The sequence below is a fragment of the Leucopleurus acutus genome, assembly GCF_964270905.1.
Source record: "Leucopleurus acutus genome assembly, chromosome: 19".
Classification (NCBI taxonomy): domain Eukaryota; kingdom Metazoa; phylum Chordata; class Mammalia; order Artiodactyla; family Delphinidae; genus Leucopleurus; species Leucopleurus acutus.
This window is the reverse complement of record NC_139161.1, coordinates 23668112-23685404: the sequence shown is the minus strand read 5'-3', so window position 1 is coordinate 23685404 and position 17293 is coordinate 23668112. Positions and strand designations below refer to the sequence as shown.

Genomic DNA, 17293 nt, shown 5'->3' with positions numbered 1-17293 from the left:
TTAATGGCTAAAATTTTAGAATTAGAAACTGATTATACTAAGTGTCAGCAAGGATATGGAGGAATTGGGACTCTCATACATGGTTAAGGGAATGTAAAATGGTACAATCACTTTGGAAAACTGACAGTTTCTTAAAAGTTAAGTATACACCTACCATATGATCCAGCCATTCCACTCTTACGTGTCTATCAAGAGAAAAGAGAATATAAAAAGATATACAGGGCTTCCCTGGTGGCGCATTGGTTAAGAATCTGCCTGCCAGTGCAGGGGACACAGGTTTGAGCCCTGGTCCAGGAAGATCCCACGTGCTGTGGAACAGCTAAGCCCATGCTTCACAACAAGAGAAGCCACCGCAATGGGAAGCTTGTGCACAGCAATGAAGAGTAGCCCCTGCTCACCGCAACTAGAGAAAGCCGCACACAGCAATGAAGACCCAACGCAGCCTAAATAAATAAATAAAAGAATAAACTATTAATAAATAAATAAAATAAAAGAATAAACTATTAATTAATTTTAAAAAAGGTATACAAAGACTTACACATGGAAGTTCACAGCAGTTTTACTTGTAGTAGCCAAAATCTGGAGACAACACAAATGTTTCATTCAACAATTGAGTGGATAAACAAACTGTAGTACAATGCAATATTATACTGCAATAAAAAGGAGTAAACTACTGATACTGCCAACAACATGTATGAACCTCAAAATAATTATTCTGAGTGAAAGGAGCCAGACCAAAAAACAAGCAAGCAAAAAACCTGGCACATGCTAGACGATCCCATTTAGAGAAAACTCTAGAAAACAGAAACTAACCTGTGGTAACAGAAAGCAGATCAGTAACTGCACTGGGGGTAACGGGAAGGAGAGATTTAAAAGAGCAAAAGGAGGACTTCCCTGGTGGTGCAGTGGTTGGGAGTCCGCCTGCCAGTGCGGGCAATAAGGGTTCAAGCCCTGGTCCCGGAAGATCCCACATGCCGCGGGGCAGCTGGGCCCGTGCACCACAGCTACTGAGCCTGCGCTCTAGAGCCCGTGGGCCACAACTGCTGAAGCCCGTGCGCCTAGAGCCCGTGCTCTGCAACAAGAGAAACCACCGCAATGAGAAGCCCGCGCACCGTAACGAAGAGTAGCCCCTGCTTGCTGCAACTAGAGAAAGCCTGCACACAGCAACGAAGACCCAACGCAGCCAAAAATAAATAAATAAATAAATTTAGAAAAAGATATATATTAAAAAAAGAAAAAAGAGCATAAGGAAACTTTTAGGGGTGATGGATACATTCTCTATCCTGATTATGGTGAGAGGTTCACAGTTGTATACATATGTCAAAACTATCAAGTTGCATACTTTCAAATATGTGCAGTTTATTATATGTCAATTATACCTCAATAAAGAAAAAAATTTAAAGAAAACCAAAAAAAATTCTTCAGTTGAAATTTATAATGAAAATTATTTAAACACTTATAATTTAACTAAGCAACATATGCATATGGTTAAAAAATTAAACAGAAGAGATTAAAGAGAAAAACAATTCTCCCTGTCCCAATCTGAGGTCCTCCTCTCCGTTTTTTGTTTTTGTTTTTGCGATACGCGGGCCTCTCACTGTTGTGGCCTCTCGCGTTGTGGAGCACAGGCTCCGGACGCGCGGGCTCAGCGGCCATGGCTCACGGGCCCAGCCGCTCCGCGGCATGTGGGATCTTCCCGGACCGGGGCACGAACTCGTGTCCCCTGCATCGGCAGGCGGACTCTCAACCACTGCTCCACCAGGGAAGCCCTAAAACTGCTTTTTGAATTATATACGTATATATATATTAAAAAACAATACAGAGCTCTGAGGAACTTTTGTTATTGTTGCTTTGGTTTTGGAGGGGTGATGTAGATAAAGAACGAATTCTTGTTGCATTTTGAGCACGTTGAGCTGGAGGTATGAGTAGAACATGCAAAAGGCAGTGTTTACAGGCAACCAGAAAGCTGAGGAAATCAGGAGACAGATGGTGCTGAGGTAACAGACTTGGGAGCCATTTAGAGTGGGGACGTGAGCCAGGAAGACAGCAGGGCTAGAGAGAATAAAAGGCCCAGAAGGGGACCCAGTGCTTTGGTCCTGGGGCAGTCATTGGGCAGAGGAGCAGGTGGAGAGGTAGCTGTGTCCTGGCAGCTCAGGGGGCACAGCGTTTCGGGGGCAACCAGGCCCTTGGAGCACAGGGGCAGGGAGGCTGGGAGGGTGAAGCCTGGGAGCGCCCAAGGGGTCCCACAAGGAGGGAGGCCAGCTTGGGGCGGGACGGGGGTGGGGAGGTGGAGGTCAGCAGGGTTGGTTGAGGGTGGGAGGGAGGAGGGGGTGAACTTCTTTCTCCCAGCATCTGGAGTTAGACGGGGAAGGTGAGAGGACAGACGCTGGAGAGGGTGGCAGGGCTCAGAGAAGGTGTCCTAGGATGCGGGAAGTGGGAGCGTGTTTATAGACTGAGGGGACAGACTCCGAGAGAACCCAGAGCACAGGTGGAGGAGTTAGGGGCTTCTTCGGGCTCGTTTCCATATATCGTAGAAAAAGTCTTACTCCAACTCTTAAAAACATTTTGGGGGTTAAATACCCATAATTCCACCTTTCAACTTGCTCAACGATTCAGTTTTAGTCTGATGTAAAGAAGTTTTTCCCGGCAAAGAGAGAAGGGGGCTCCAAGGAGGTCCCGTCCCAAAACCTCTCTTCTCAGAGACAGTAGCCTAGGGGGCCGGGTGGGGGAAGACTGGGCGCTGAAGACTCCAACAGCCGCAGGGGATTTAACATCGAATTCATCCCAAGTGAAAAACATTGCCGGGACCGCCCCTTCTCCAGGCACCTCTGAACCCGCGCCTGGAGGGGGCGGGGAGGACCTTGTGCGTGGGGCCCCGCGCGTGGGGGAGGCCGGGCTCTAATTGAATCCAGGGGCCTCGAGACCCAGGCCAATGGCTTTTCCCGGCCTAATTAGAAGGATTTTTTTGTTTTTTTTTTTAACCCAGTTAACAAATCCATATGGTCTGCGATTCATTTCTCAGGATCTTTACCCTCCTGAAGTCGTAAATGTCGAGGGCGTTTTAGCACCCGAGGATTGGGAAGGGGGAGGGCCCACAGGCCTAGTTTTCCCGGCTGGAGCCTCCGGAGCCGGGTCCAGGAGGGGGCCCTCCAGCACCGGGGTCCTACCCTCCCCCAGCCGCTCAGCCACCCTGCTCCATGGGCCAGTCCTGGCAGGCGCCTCCGCCCCCACCCACGCCGGCCGCTGGGTCTCCCCAGGCCTTTCCTCCGGCCAAAAATTCCCGGCCCAGCCCTTCTTGCGAGCCCGTTTCGGCTCACACAGGTCACCTTCCCTCTGCCCACCCCACCCCTGCCCGGCATCGAGGCCCACTGCTCTTCCTCTCTCTGCCGACTCCAAGTGCGACCTGTTTCTACCATCAGATTGGGAACTGACTAGAGACCAGAATCATGCCTTTCCCATCACTCTGGGGGCTTCTTAACAGTTGTTGCCAGTAATTTTTGTCTGCTCCAAATTGCAGAAGACACCGAGGTTAGACCTGAGGCGGGCAGAAGGGAGAGGGCGGCCCTTTTCTATTTATATAGGGATGGCCCTGGGTGCCAGAAAGACTGGAACCTGGGAGCCAGACCCTGGAGTCGCCTTCCACAGGCATCACTGGCTGGCTCACGGCCACCACAACACCCCCCCACCCCCACCCCCGCCAAGGGCCTCAGGTCCTCCTCATCAGAGCCAAGGCAGGGAGGGAGGGAGACTAGGGGTTTGTTGAAAAAAACAGGAACGAGGAGGCCCTTCTGGCCAGTGGCCAGTGACCTTGCTCAGGGCCTCCTAAGCTAGGAGATGACTTTCGGAGACCTAGTGAGGCAGGAGATGGATGGGCTCCAGGTTAGACATTTACAAATGGCCTCCTTGTTTACATCTCGTGGGGCAGGAGAAAAGTGGGCCTCAGGCCAGACACTTACAAACTAGCCTCCTGTTTGTGTTTCCTGAGACAGGAGATAGGTGGGCTCCAGGTAGGCATTTGCAATCAGCCTCCTGTTTACTCTCCGAAATGGAAGTAACAACAGGAACAGGGTAAACACCCAGGCTTTGTCTCCTGTGGACACCTTAAGATAACAGTCGAGGCACGAACAAAGAGGGGCTAAACCTTGTCTGAGTAAAGGATCAAGAGGTCACCTACCACCCCCCCACCTTGGGGCAAGGGAGACACTACAAATGCGCAAAAAAAAGCCTCCTTGGGGGTCAAAAATCAGGGCACGCCAGGCCGTAATGAGTCTTGCTTTTCCCAGATGGCTTTGCGGCAAGATCCACCTTGGCTGACAGGTGTGTGTGCACCTGGGGTGGTGGGGTGGGTCCTGAGTCAAATTAGCGGGGGATGGGGGGGTGGGGGGGTGGGGGGGGAGTGGGGACAAAACAAGACAATTGGCCAGAGGGAAGACAAAGACCCGGAAAACTGCCCCTTTATAAAGGATTTAAACTTCCCAAAGGCACGACTCTCTCTCTCAGAGTTTGCCCGTGCGTATGTGTGTGCGTGTTTCCCCACGTACTCTGTTTTTCCAATAAATGTTTTACTTTTCTCGTTACCTTCCACCTCCTAGTCAGAATTCATTCTTTTTTTTTTTTTTTTTTGCGGTACGCGGGCCTCTCACTTGTTGTGGAGTCTCCCGTTGCGGCGGAGCACAGGCTCCGGAAGTGCAGGCTCAGCGGTCATGGCTCACGGGCCCAGCCGCTCCGCGGCATGTGGGATCTTCCCGGACCGGGGCGCGAACCCGTGTCCCCTACATCGGCAGGCGGACTCTCAACCACTGCGCCACCATGGAAGCCCTGAATTCATTCTTGTCAACGCAGGCAAGGACTGGAGATTTAGGCCCTAGCCCCTGGCCTCTGAGGTCTAGCTGTTAGGGCTCCTGGTCAGGGAACTAAGATCTTGCTTCCAGCTACTGTTTGCTGCTGCTGCTTACTGTAAAGCTACCACTTACTGCTGCGTTCATCCGAAATCACTAGGAGTGCGTGGGTGGGGAGGAAGGAGCCTGCTTTCTGCCCCTGAATCCTCCAGAACTTGCTGGCTTCAGGAGTTTGTTTGTAGAGAATATCTTGCCCTTGAGAACCTGCCCCACAAAGGGGACTCTGAGAAGAGTCCAGAATAATGGAGGCCCAAGGTCACAGATGGGTTCCCATCTCTGCTGTGCATTCATGGTGTGACTTTATGAGTCACTATATGTCTTTGAGCCTCAGTTTCCTCATCTTTACAATGGGGTGATTGTACTAATAGTTGTTCATCAGGCACAGCGCTGGGTGAGGGGGTAAGAGCCAGTCCCTTGTTCTTAAGGAGCTTACAGTTCAGGTGAAACGAAGAAGGGACTTTAGTAAAACTCTGAAAGAGGTTGGAGTGGGGAATGGAGGGGGAGAGCAGCCCAGAAGGCAGACAGGTGTCTCATGCATTCGTCTCCCGTCCTGTGTCAGCTGCAGCCCAGCTCAGCGATCCTCCGTGACTTTGCTCGCCCCAACCCTACAGCCTACACCTAGCCCCTGCATGGAGGCCCAGGCTCTGTCTGTCTTGCAGATTGGCGTCTGTGGGTGGCTTCTCCCGCCTCCACGTCAACAGCCGAGAATGGGGGAAGGTGTGAGCTGCTGGCCTGGTTGGAGCCAGAGGGACAACCCGTGAATGGCCTTTGCACAACCGTGTCAAGCTGGATTAGGTCACAGGGCGGACTCCCGTTAACATGCTGCTTTCTTCATCTTCCCGCTCTCTTTATCATATCCGAGTGCAGCTGGGTTCCAAGTTCCCTTGGAACGGCAATGCTCTGTCCTCGCTGGATGGTGTGATGGCCCCGTGTGGAAGTGGGTCCAAGGAGGTTGGAGGGAGATGGGCTGGACTTGCTCCACGGAGAAGGAACGCAGTCAGCACTCCATAGGCTTTCGGGCACCTACTGTGCACAGGCACTGGGGGGGGGAAGCCCCCCATGGAGATAGGGAGGGTTGCAGAGATGAGTCAGCTTATAGGTTAATGAAAGATAAAGCAAGGACCCAAAATGGAGTAGAGTCCATTCTCTGCAGTGCGAAGGAGATATCTTGCCTGCAATGGGAGAGGGAGATCTGGGAGGAATTCCAGGAGAAGCTGGGAAAGGGATGTGGCCACAGGCAGAGCTGGGGAGAGGGCCCCCCAGACGCAGGCGCAGCAGTGAAAGCCCCAACTGGGAAGCGTAGGCTGGACTCAGGGGACACAAGTCATCCAGTCTGGCTGAAGGGTGGGAGATAAGCTGGAAGGGCAGGGAGGGTTCCTGTGGGGGCCTCTGATGCTGGGGCGGGGGCAGGGGATGACAATGATTCAAGTATCTGTGAGCCAGGGTTGTGCCAGGTCTAATCTCACATATATATGCTTTAAGTTTTACAGCAAACCTCCAAGGGAGCTGCTACGTATTCCCACTCTACAGCTGAGAAACAAAGGCTCAGTGAGAATGTGTGACTGCCTTGCCCAAGATCCCAGTGCTCGTAAGTGGCCAAGCTGGGATTTGAACCCAGGACTGTGTGACTCTAAAGGTCACACTTGTGTCCCTTGGGTACTGGAGTCCAAACAACCAGCAGCAAAGGTGGGAAGAGTGTTCTGGCCTTGGGGCTTCATTTCAGGGACCCGGGGAGGGTCCCTGTGGGGTTACCCAGCAGGACCCAACAGAGCCCAGGGTAGGGAGGGGCAGGAGTGCCCAAAAGGGTGGACTTGTGCAAATCCCAGACTGAAACTCAAGCTCTGAGGACTCTCAGTGGCCAGTCAGAGAGGTGGGCAGTTGGGGATGGGCAGAGGGGCCCAGGCAGAGGTCCCCCAGGGTGGGCCTTGGGTTGCAGGGTGGTCAGGCTGGTCTTCTGCTCCCTCCACCAAGCCTGGCCCGTGTGGCTCTGTGCCAGGCTCCCTGGGACGCCAGCCTGCTGCAGCCTGGATGGGGGGCCGGGGGGAGAGGGGAGGGGTGCTGGTTGCACATCAATGTGAAGATACCGGGCTCTAAACGGGGATCCCCTTTCTTCCCCTCATGGGCTGCAGCTGTGCCTGCCACTCTTTGCAGAAGGGGGCAGGGGATTCTGGAAGGGGGGTGAGCCTCTGGAAGTACCTAAATGGGGTCGGAGTTTATCTTCAGCCCCCATTCCCCATCTGAATTCCAGTCCCCACTCCAGCCTCCCTGCCTCCCCAGACCAGCCCCTTGCCCCCACCCTTCGTCCTCACATCACCCCCAGCACAACCACTTCCACCCTCATCCCGTTGGCAGCAGAGGCAGCCTGGTGCATTGTGGGGCGGGGGCGGGGGGCGCCGAGGTGGGGGCAGGACAGGAGACAAGGGCGCTGGGGGTAGATGTGGCTCCCAGGTGGGCTATGCCACTTCCTATCAGGTGGCCTTGGGCAAATCTCTGGGGTTCAGTTGTCTCATCTGTAAAGTGGGACCAGTAATACCTCTCTGGGAGGACTCATGAGCCCATCACGTGAAATTACAGCTGTGAAAGTGCTTTGTCAACTTTAAAATGCTGGACGAATGTCATCTGTTAGCACTAAGCATGGTCCCCAGAGGCCCTGGCTAACAGGCAGCTGTGTGACTCAGTTCAGCCCCCTCAGTGGCTCTGGTCGGCCCCTAGGCCCGAGGGTCCCCAGGGGCTCCAGGGCCTCTCCTCCACCGTGAGGCCAGACGTGGGGCCCCGCGTCCAGAGGATCGGGCTCTGGCTCCCACCGACAAGCCCTAGCCCAGCCCACCTCCACCGTCATCCTGGCCGCAGGCTGGACTGTGGCTGCCCCTTGTCCTCAGTGGAAGCTCTTCATTGACAGAGGGCTGCCTGGCGTTCAGGGCATCAACTCCGTTTGGTCAGCCCGAGATAGCCTCGATACCAAGCAGACGGCCCTCCTGCCAAGGGAGGCATGAGCACGCTCCCAGATAGGGGGCCAAGCCCCTGCCCCTGGCGCCTGTGCTCCCTCCCCTTCCCCTGGCTGGCCAGGCCCCACAATCTGGCCTAGACTGCAGCCTTCCCTCGCCGCCCCGCCCCTCACCTGAGTCACCACTCTGGGTTTGCCCTGGTCCAGCGTTTCTGGCAGCCTCCCTGGAGAGGCGTGAAGCAGGCCCCAGCCTGACAGGCATGTGGCACTCTCTGGGCACGTGCCCAGCCCGTGTGTTACCCCAGGAAGAGGTGGGGCTTGGTGCCCGGAGCTGCCGAGGTAGCTTCTGCATGAACCTAATGTAACTCTGGCAGCTTCCTCAGCCCTGGAAGGGATGGAGTGAGGCTCTCACTCGCAGTGAGGCTCTCACTCTCACTTATTAAAGTCTCAAAGAGGAGGCATTTCAACAGAGGATCTAGGCTGTGGTTCTCCTGGCAGAATCCAATCCCATGTAGAATTGTTAGACAATTTCCCTCTTCGTTTTAACTGAACTTTGAACTCCTTGAGAACCAGGCACTAATTCTTGCTAATTAATCCTGCATCAGTGGCGATGAGCTGGAGGTGAGGGGTCTGAAGAATGGGTGGGGGTAGAGGGCAAGATGATCGGGGCAACAAGAGGGGCGGGACCCTGAGGACCAAAGCTGACCCCTCTTCAGCTGGCCTGGACCCTCAAGGCCACACAGAAGGGCTGAGCTGGTAGAACTAGGCTGCGGAGTCCAAGATGGGAGGGACGGCTCAAGGCAGCCTGGCTTTACCCCTTAAAGCTCCCTGACCATGGAGATCACGTCCTCCCTCTCCTCCCCCCCAAGGAAGCCCCTCCTTGTCCCAGGGCAAGCCCTAGCTCCCCCTCACAGCCAAGCTTCTAGGAGAGTTATACAGGGGCGTCTCTACTATCTCACCTGCCAGCCTCTCCTCCGACCACTGCCGTCCGTCTCCTGCACTCTCAAGATCCAATCCATTGGCTCTCCCAGCCTCTCCCTCCCAGGCCTCCCTGCAGCACGTGCATTGGGAATCACCTGCTGTTACTCCTAGAAACATGCTCCTTTCTTAGGCTCCCTTGATGTTGCAAGATCCAGGCCTTTCAACACACTGACTGGCCCCTGGAGATCATCTCTGCCTCCACATTCTCCTTGGTCACTAAGCAGGACTACCCCCAAGGGCTCTCTCTCCCAGGGACCTCACCTAGTGAACGGCAGATGATTTTTAAGTATTCCACTGTAGCCCTCGAATTTCCCTGCTCCTGATTTAAATTAAAAAAAAAAAAAAAAAAAAGCCACCTGCCTTTCTCTTCTGAATGTCCCACAAGCTTCTCAAGCTCAACATGAGAATTTTCTTCTCCCAGTTTTATTGAGATATAATTGACATACAGCACCATATAAGTTTAAGGTGTACAGAGTAATGATTTGATTTACATATGTCATGAAATGATTACCACAATAAGTTTAGTGAACATCTATCATCTCATATAGTTACAAAATTAAAGAAATAGAAAAAATGTTTTCCTTGTGATAAGAGCTCAGGATTTACTGTCTTAACAACTTTCATATATAACGCACAGCAGTGTTAATTATATTTATCATGTTGTATGTCTCTTTTTTTGTGTGGTACGCGGGCCCCCACTGTTGCGGCCTCTCCCGTTGCGGAGCACAGGCTCCGGACGCGCAGGCTCAGCGGCCATGGCTCACGGGCCCAGCCGCTCCGCGGCATGTGGGATCCTCCCGGACCGGGGCACGAACCCGTGTCCCCTGCATCGGCAGGCGGACTCTCAACCACTGCGCCACCGGGGAAGCCCTGTATGTCTCTTTTTCTATGAGTTTGTTTGTTTGACGTATAATCGACCTACAACACTGTTAGTTCCTAGTGCACAACATAGTGATTGGATATTTCCATACATTTCAAAATGATCGTCATGATAAGTCTAGTTACTATCTGTCACCCTACAAAGATATTAGATAATTATTGACTATATTCCCCACACTGTACATTCATACCCGTGACTTTTTAATTTAATTTAATTTTATTTTCCAGTACGCGGGCCTCTCACTGTCGTGGCCTCTCACTGTCGTGGCCTCTCCCGTTGCGGAGCACAGGCTCCGGGCGCGCAGGCTCAGCGGCCATGGCTCACGGGCCCAGCCGCTCCGCGGCATGTGGGATCTTCCCGGACCGGGGCACGAACCCGTGTCCCCTGCATCGGCAGGCGGACTCTCAACCACTGTGCCACCAGGGAAGCCAGACTTTTTTATTTTCTAACTGAAAGTTTGCACCTCTTAATCTCCCTCGCCTATTTCTCTCCTCCTCTCACTCCCCTCCCCTCTGGCAACCACCTGTTTGTTCTCTGTATCTATGACTCTTGTTTCTGTTTCAACATGGACGTCTTGATCTTCCACGAGAGCCTGGTCCTCCTCCAGGGATCTATCTCTGTGAACAGCACCATCATCCCCTCGGTTGCTAAAGCTGGAGACTGGGAGTCATGTACTCTCTCTGCCTTACTATTTCCCATCTGCTCCTGTGCCAAGGCAGGTTCATTCTCTCTTTTTAATATTTCCTGAATTGCTCCCCTCTTTTCTTCCCCACTGCTAGCTCCCTTGCCCGAAGCACCAACCTCGCAGTTGGTCTTCCCTGCCTCTCCTTCCAGAACAGACAACCTCCGTAGCTCCCTGATCAGTCCAAATTCCTCAGCCTGGCATTCAAGTCCTCGCATAGGATGTCCCTGCTGTTTCATGGCGATTCTGACCAGAAAGACGCACTTGGTCTGCGGGGGGTGGAGTCTCGCTCAGGTTGCCTGGTGAAGAGGGAAGAGCCCAAGTGTTGATCTAGGCTGGAGCCTTACATTTGTTGTTTTTGGGGTCCCCTTTTGGTGACTGTGCCTCAGTTTCCCCCACTCTCCCAGTGCCTCAGGCGGGGCGGCACCCCCGCTCCTGTGGATGGAGCATGTGACATCCACCTTACCCAATCAGTGATCGCCATTCCCCGGATGGGCCAATCAGAACCAGGGACGCCTGGAGACTCGCCGGATGCTCACGGCATGAATCTGAAGGTGCGCAGCCGTCTTATCACCGCAAGGAAAGAGTCTTGTGCGAGGGAAGGAGGCACGAGATGGAGGGAGAAACTGGGTGGTAGGATGTTGTTTGAATCTCTGTATCAAGCTGTGCCTAGAGCCAGCCCTATCCCTGCACCTTTCACTTCAGACGGACAGTGAATTCCCGTAAACAACCCTGAGTTGGGTTTTCTCCCTTTTACAACATGAGAAATCCAAGCTGGTACGCAGAGTGAAGAGAGGGGAGCTCCCAGGTGACTGGCTTCGGAGCCCTCGGCATCATCTTCCGGGAGGTCACCGTGTGATCTCCTGTGGGTCCAGGGTCGACAAATGGAGGCCTGGCTGCCCCGTGCCCCTGGCCCGCACATCTGATGTGGACCGCTGGCATCCCAAGGTGCGTAGGCGTAGAATGAGAACCATCTGGAGTGCTGATTGAAGCCTTAGGCCCTGGGGTGGGGCCGGGCCCCTGGAATGTGGACGCTGAGCCCCAGGCCCAGGCCAGAGAGTGTTGAGGGCTTCTCAGGAGGGCGACAGGCTCCTGGATGACACAGAAGGACCCCTAGATTCTATGAGTCACTAGAAGATAGGAGGGGGATGGGCGCATTCCCAAACTTTTCCAAAGGGAGCAGTCCCCACCCAGGGAGGAGACCCAATCCCACCTCTCCCAGGAGCCCTTTGGGAATGTTGTTGGAAACAGCTGGAGCAGGAGTTGCCGGGAAGGGAGCGCAGGGATGGGGAAGTGCCCAGATGCTGTGGGAAGAGGGCAGGATTGAGTGCCCTGGGAGGAATGGGGACTGAGAGTTGGAAGGTTCCTTAACGTCCTTCCATGACAGAGCCTTAGAAAGATGATCCTGGCCTCGCCTCTGAGACGACTGGAGGATTGGAATAGGTAGAATTGGGGTGTGGAAATTATTGTGGAAAGCCCTAACTTTCAGTGGGGCCTGGGAGGAATCACCCTGCGCATGGAGATGAACAGCCCTACCCCGGGTCTGCCTGGAGAAGAGGAAGGCCCTTCTCAATGAGGACGTTGCATCAAAGATCCCCCCAGTGCTGAGAACTGGGGGTCTTTGATAGTGTTGGAGGGTGATCTGGAGCCTGGGGTGGGGCCCAGGGGAGCCTGGTGTAGTTGGGAGGGGTCAGCATGAGGGCAGGGGCGTTGGAGGGCGTCAGGGGGCTGGAGGCTGAAGGAGCCCTCCTGGCCTCAGCTCTTCTGAACCCAGATGCCTGGGGACTCAGTCCTGTCCTCTGGCCTTCTGCCCACCAGCTGCCACAAAGCTGAGAGGAATCTGCTTTGCATTATCAGAGGAGCTGCCTCCCCCAGGCATATGGTCAGCAGACCCCACAGCCCAGAGCATCATGGGAGATGTCTTATGACCCCAGCTCTGGCTCAGCCCCTTCTTTCCCTGGAGCACAGGCTCAGTGGCCCCCATCAGGCCCCTCCCCTCTGGGTGGAGAGGCCTCTCCTATTGTTCCAAGTCTCATCTCAGCTTCATTGCACAGGATGAAAGAGGGGAGGGAGGCATTAGGGGAAGAGAAGGGGCCCTGATGAGCAGACAAAGATGGTATCATTCTGTAACCTAGAGAATGAAAGAGACAAAGAGTGGAGAGGAGAGCGCCTTGGGGATGGGGAGGGGAGAACAATAGGCCTCGGGCCCAAGCAGATTGATGATACAGGAAGAAGCCAGGGAACACCTATCTGTCCTCTGAGCCCACTGGGGGCTCAGAATGAGGTCTGACTCTAGAGCTAGCTGCCCGACGTGGCAGCCATTAGCCAAATGTAGCTACTGAGCACTTGCAATGGGTCTAATCCGAACTGGGTTGTGCTGTAAGAATAAAATACACACTGGATTGTGAAAACTTAGCAGAAAAAAAGTAACATATAATATCAATAATTTTAAAATATTGATTATATGTTGAAAAGATATGTTGGATATATTGGGCTAAATAAAATGTATTATTATGCTCATCTCACCTGTTTCTTTTACGTTTGTAATGTGGCTACTAAAAAATTGAAAATCACATATGTCACTTGCAGTATATTTCTATCGGACAGTGCTGCTTTAGACCACATTCATTCATTTATTCAACAGATTTTTATTGGGTGCTAGCCGTGCGCCAGGCAAGGTGCGCAGGATTAGATGGTGAGCAAAACCAGACCCTGTCTCTGGTTTCCTGGAGTTTACAGTAATCAAATAATCACTCAGACGGGTGCCTAATTGCAAAGAGAGATAAGTGGTCTAAAGAAAAGGAGTGGAACTTGATGTGCTCTGAACCTGGACTCAAGAAACTTGATTTGTATCCAGAGTGTGGTGAGAGCTTTTCCCCAAGGAAGCACTGAACTGGGAGGTAACTTGAGAAAGAAGGGGAAAGAGTCTTACAGAAAGGACAACCTATGCAAAGGCCCTGTGGCTAGAGGGCCCTGTGGCTTGAAGCTTGGAGAATTGTGAGGGGGCTGGTTTGGGGAAGAGCAGAGACTGAGGAAGAGGACAGCTGGAGCAAGGCGGTGAGTCTGGAGGGATGGGCAGGGGCCTCACGCAGCCTCCGGGGCCACATTAAAGATGGGGAGCCGATGAAGCATTTTTGCCTTGCAGGGGAATTAGAGAAGGAAGGATGGAGGTTAGGCTGAAGGAGGGCAGAGGGGGTTTCTCCGCAATGTGGTGGGGGAGGTACGAATCTCTGGTACGATGTCTTTCAGGCTCTCTGCTCCACTACCCCCAGAAGCCCGAGGCCAGTGTCAGTCACCTCCACATCTCCTACCCAGTCCTGCATGCCATGCGGAGCTTTCTCAATGCCCTCTTCTCGCCATCCCTGTGGCCCATCCTTTACCTCTGACTTCCACCTCCTGGCCCACCTATCCTGCCCCACCCTCACCCTCCACACTGCAGCCAGAGCTGGTGCTTTCTAAGATGGAAATCTGTCTACGGCACCCGCTGCTTAATCCCCGTCAGTGGCTCCCCACTGTTCTAAGATTAGTCCAGATGCTTTAACGTGTCTCTTTGTAAGCCCTTCCCCGTCTGGCCCCACTGACCTTCCACTCACTCTCTGGGCTGCAGGCACAGGACCCTCCCCAGGCCCCATGGGCTCTATTCTCTCTCTTCAGGGCCTTTGCTGCACTGATTCTTCTGCCAGGAACTCTCTCCTCCCCTGGCTTGTTGACTCCACTTCGATAGGGCTCAGCTTCAGTGTCTCTTTACTGGCAAATCTTCCCTAACCCCTGGTAGGGGTGAGTCTGGGTTGGGGCCCCCACTCACCCCTAGCATGGCACTGCACACCATACAGGGGCTGTCTGCTGCCACCCCCTCAAGTACATAAGATCGTGGAAGACAGGAGTTTGTGTCTCCTTATTCCCACAGGCAGCGTCCAGCTCTCCCCCACCTAATTAGAGGCATTTCCCCCATGAGAATGGGGGCTCTTCTAGGATAGGAATTGAGCCTCCCCCACCAGATTAGAGGTATCTTCAAGTCTGGGGCTGTGTCTCCCCCATTAGGTGGGAGGCTTCCTCAAGACAGTCTGTCTCCCCCATCACACTGGGGGTTACCCAAGACCCAGGATCATTTCCTATACCGGCTCTAAATCACTGCCCCCTCCCCGCCACCTTCCTCACAACCCTCACAGCCTGGGGGTGGGAGATGGAAGACAGCTTCCCTCCACCTCATGCCTAACTCTTGGCTGGGGCCCGGCTGGCCCCTCCCAGGATCCCAAGATCAGGAAGGCTTGTTTGCTGTTCTTTCTGGGAAAGCAAGCCTCCCGTGGCATTCCCTAGCAACCACGAGTCAGGCCCATCCGAGGACCTGGCCAAGCCACCAGCAGAGGCCGAGCAGCTCGGACCAGCTGCCAGGCCAGCCTGGGAGAGGGACACAGACCCGGGGCCTGGAACCCTGCAGCTCCCAGACCAGGCAGGGCTCAAAGCCAGGCTGGTAGGAGCTGGGGTTGGGACCTGCCTGGGAGAGCCACAAGGGAGGGGCCTGCCCAACTCCAGGCCGGACCAGCCAGGCTCCCGCCAGGCCATCTGGAGCCAGACCTTGTGTGTGTGCTTGTGTGCTGGGGGGTGGTGTGCCTCCCAAGCCGTGTGGGTGGCTGCGAGCCCTGGGGTTGTGACCTGGCCCTCCCAGCAAGCCTCTGGCTCCCCTGTGGTCAGTTTCACTTCTGACATCTGGTCAAGTTCACAGCTGGCCAGCTTCCTGCATGGCCGTTTTTACTTCCCCTCTCCAAAGTCTGGCGGCAAGGGCCCCCACTCCCTCTCTATCCCATTTAAATTAACTCCATGGTGACACATGTGAATTTGCTGGATTTCTGTTAAAACTTCCCCATTGTGTGTGGGGAAAATAGGACAGGAACTCACTGAGTTGGAAATTATACCCGGGTCCCTGCCCCACACACATAACCCCCCACCAACTCAAACCACGTGTATTTCCAGAAAATCTCTGCACGATTTTCCTTTCTTTGCTATTTAATGTTCATCATTTATGTTTTATGTGTAGGTTTCAGGAGGGCCCAAGAAATGATTACACAGGATGCAAGGGGCAGGTGACAGGGAGGGTGACAAGGAGCCTGGAGTTCACAGCCCCCAGCTGGCGGGGGGAGGGAGCAAAAGGGTTCCATCTCAGCCCAAAGGGAGGCAGGAGGGGCCGCAGAACCAAACACATGCTGAAACATACGTGCAACCTCCGACCCCCTCCCCCACTGCTGGGGAGGAAAAGAAATACCTCAGACTCTGTCCCACTCCCCACATTCACAGGTGAGGGGCCAGCAGGTGAGTTTCCTCCTCCCATCACAGATTCAGGTCAAAGAAATACCATCTACGTACAACGTTCCCAGCCCCTTACACAGGGCTGAGAGACCCCTGGGCTGGGGAGGGGGTGGCTGTCCGTGCACATCCTGGTCAGGGCTCGTTCATGCTAAATAGACGGGGCGGGGCACACTCATTCCAACATCAAGCAAAACAGAACAGGCCAGGAGGGGCTCCATGGCCCCTTTCCGGTACCAAGCTAGGGAAAAAACAGTCCTTTGTAGGGTTCTCTAAACTTGGGAGAGACCCTCTATGGGCCACAGTCTAACTCAATTCCTTCTTGCTGCATTCCCACGCTGGTCCACTTGTCTTCATTGCAGCCTCCAGGGCCCAGCCAAACCCGTGCTTGCAGGGAAGGGGTGGAACGGGGGAGCATTCCTCCACGTGCAGGCCCTTGGAAGGCAGGCGCCAGCCCAAGCCTCAGCCGTCCTTGGCCTGCCAAACCCGGGGGCGAGGGAAGACAGCGAGTAGAGTTCAATTCCCTTCAATGCTTCTCTGGCAGCTGCCCCAGAAGGATCCGGCCACAGCCCAAGAGGAAGAACTCTTGGAGAGAAGCGAGATTTCTCATCCTGTGTGTGTGTGTGCCTATAAATCTCTGTGTTGCAGGTGGGGTTCCTCAGTCCCCCAGGGCTGACTCCAGGGGAAGATGCTGCCTATACTGGCTCTGGGTCTGTGCTGGGATGGTGGGTACCTACAGATGAGCCACACCACGGATGCCACACTGACATGCCTGAGGGGACAGGCAGAGGGAAACAGCACCCCTTGCCACAAACCCCAAACCTGACTGGGGTCAGGATGGGTCAATGGGCCAGGCCTTGGGTGAAGCGTCCCCTCTCCACAGGGGCTGGACAGGCCTGGAGACGGTGAAGGGCAGACTGGGTTTGGCTTCGAGACATTTCCCAGAGGGTCGCCTGGCCCCCCACTCCCTGCAAACCGGAGGCCTGCACCCCTCGTTTCGGGAGACAGCCCATCTTTGGCCTCCCCATTTCTGGGTGGCTTTGGGCAAATCGCTGCCTCTCTCTGGGCCTCACTCTGCTGTTCGTAAAATGAGGGGGATGGACTAGATTTCAAGCCCCTCTTCCAGCTCTATCAAACCTCTGATCCTCTTCCTATTAGGCCAGAGGGGAGGGGGGAGGGGGATGAGGGAGGTTGAGGCCACGAAGGTGCTCCCTCGTTCCCCAAGATCACAGTGTAGAGCCCGTGGCTCTGGTTCCTCAGTCTCTCCCTCTGAGTCTCTGGGACCCCGTCACGCCCTCAACACCATCCCTGGTGCCAGCCCCCCATATATGACAACCTGCTAAGGTGGGAGGGGCTGGCCCCCCTAGAAGTGGGGGGAGAAGGCGGCAGGAGGCCTGAGATGGCGACAGGGCAGGGCAGGGTGGGAGAGGCGGCAGGGGCACTTCTGGCGCTGGAGAGGGAGTGTGATCGGAAGCGATGGGGCCACACAGGAGAGTGACAGGGCTGTGGTTTGGGGGCCCGGGCTCCGAGGCCCTGCCCAGAGGCGCGCAGCTCTGACGCTGGCCTGTGGGGTTGGCTGGAACATCAGTCTTCGGAGTGTGGGGGCA

The 17293-nt window shown here is 54.5% G+C and overlaps 1 protein-coding gene across 1 annotated transcript in view; it reads left to right on the top strand.

Annotated features, from left to right (window-relative positions):
- ZNF652 (zinc finger protein 652) overlaps positions 1-17293 on the top strand; it is a 250610-nt gene that overhangs the window by 31231 nt on the left and 202086 nt on the right. The gene's annotated exons all lie outside the window — the stretch shown is intronic.